A 2,327-nucleotide genomic window follows, 5' to 3' on the forward strand; every position below is an offset into this window, starting at 1 on the left:
GCCGTAAAAATCTTCTCCTATGGGGGGACCCTGGCATGTCTTTATGTCTTATGGGGGGTCCCTGGCATGTCTTTATGTCTTATGGGGGGTCCCTGGCATGTCTTTATGTCTTATGGGGGGTCCCTGGCATGTCTTTATGTCTTATGGGGGGACCCTGGCATGTCTTTATGTCTTATGGGGGGTCCCTGGCATGTCTTTATGTCTTATGGGGGGTCCCTGGCATGTCTTTATGTCTTATGGGGGGTCCCTGGCATGTCTTTATGTCTTATGGGGGGTCCCTGGCATGTCTTTATGTCTTATGGGGGGTCCCTGGCATGTCTTTATGTCTTATGGGGGGTCCCTGGCATGTCTTTATGTCTTATGGGGGTCCCTGGCATGTCTTTATGTCTTATGGGGGTCCCTGGCATGTCTTTATGTCTTATGGGGGTCCCTGGCATGTCTTTATGTCTTATGGGGGTCCCTGGCATGTCTTTATGTCTTATGGGGGGTCCCTGGCATGTCTTTATGTCTTATGGGGGTCCCTGGCATGTCTTTATTACATTACATTACATTACAGTCATTTAGCAGACGCTTTTATCCAAAGCGACTTACAATAAGTGTATTCAACATAGGTAGGGAACAAAAACTACTAATCACCAGAAGTCTTTAGTGCATTTTCTGCAAAAACAAGCAACCAAGAGTATACCTAGCGCTAAAGTAAAAGTGCAATATATCAGCTACCTATTTCCTTAACCAGATGAGACAAAATAGCTAAATCAAATGAGCATGAGCTAAAACAATTAAGTGTATCGACTAAACAAGATCCAATAAACAATACAACAATAGAAAACAAGCGTTCGTACAACTAGTTAACAACAAGTAGGTCAGGCAGAGAGGAAGGGTAGTGTTTCCTGAAGAGGTGGGTTTTCAACCTGCGGCGAAATATGGGCAGTGACTCTGCTGTCCTAACATCAGTGGGGAGTTCATTCCACCACTGTGGGGCCAGAACAGAAAAGAGTCGTGACCGTGTGGATCGGCCAGAAGGACCCTTGAGTGACGAGGCAATCAGTCGCCCCGAGGTGGCAGACCGAAGTGGTCGGGCAGGGGTGTAGGCATCGACCATAGCCCGGAGGTAGGAAGGAGCTGTTCCTTTCACTGCCCTATAGGCTAACACCAGGGTTTTGAACTGGATGCGGGCCGCTACGGGGAGCCAGTGTAGAGAACGGAGAAGGATGGTTGTGTGGGAGAACTTGGGGCGGTTGAACACCAGACGAGCCGCAGCTTTCTGAACAAGCTCCAGAGGTCTGATGGCAGATGCCGGAGCACCAGCAAGGAGGGAGTTGCAGTAGTCCAGGCGGGAGATGACGAGAGCCTGGATGAGCACCTGGGCTGCCTTCTCCGTGAGGAAGGGGCGAATCCTCCTGATGTTGTAGAGGAGGAATCTGCAGGACCTTGTCACTGATGCGATGTTTGCCGAGAACGTCAGTTGATCGTCCAGGGTCACACCCAGATTTTTCGCAGTCCGAGTTGAGGTCACCACAGCATTATCAATGGTGATGGCCATGTCTCGGTGCGGACAGCCCTTCCCCGGGAGGAACATCAGCTCGGTCTTGTCCAGGTTGAGCTTCAGGTGGTTTGTCGACATCCACGCCGAGATGTCAGCCAGACAAGCAGCAATGCGTGCCTCCACTTGGGTATCAGAGGGGGGGAATGAGAGGATCAGCTGGGTGTCATCGGCATAGCAGTGGTAGGAAAAGCCATGGGAGTGGATGACAGCACCCAGAGATGTAGTGTAGAGAGAGAAAAGAAGAGGACCCAGAACCGAGCCTTGGGGAACCCCAGTTGTGAGCCTGTGTGGTTCTGACACAGACCCTCTCAGCATCACCTGGTAGGAGCGACCCGTCAGGTAGGATGCAAACAGGGAGAGTGCAGAGCCTGAGACACCCATCCCCTCGAGGGTGGAGAGGAGGATCTGATGGTTCACCGTGTCGAACGCTGCAGACAGGTCCAGGAGTATCAGGACGGAGGAGAGAGAGTTCGCTCTAGCGGCATGGAGCGACTCCGTCACTGCCAGCAGGGCAGTCTCTGTCGAGTGACCCACTTTGAACCCAGACTGGTTGGAGTCCAGGAGGTTGTTCTGGTGGAGATAGGAGGACAGTTGTTTAAAGACAGCACGTTCGAGAGTTTTAGATAGGAAGGATAGAAGGGAAACCGGTCTGTAGTTCTTGATCTCAGAGGGGTCAAGTGTCGGTTTCTTCAGGAGGGGGGTGACTCTGGCAGTCTTGAAAGTAGAGGGAAAGTAGCCAGATGTCAGAGAGGTGTTAATAAGGTGGGTTAAGAAGGGAAGA

Source organism: Electrona antarctica (genome assembly GCF_951216825.1).
Source record: "Electrona antarctica genome assembly, contig: scaffold_211, whole genome shotgun sequence".
NCBI classification, from domain to species: domain Eukaryota; kingdom Metazoa; phylum Chordata; class Actinopteri; order Myctophiformes; family Myctophidae; genus Electrona; species Electrona antarctica.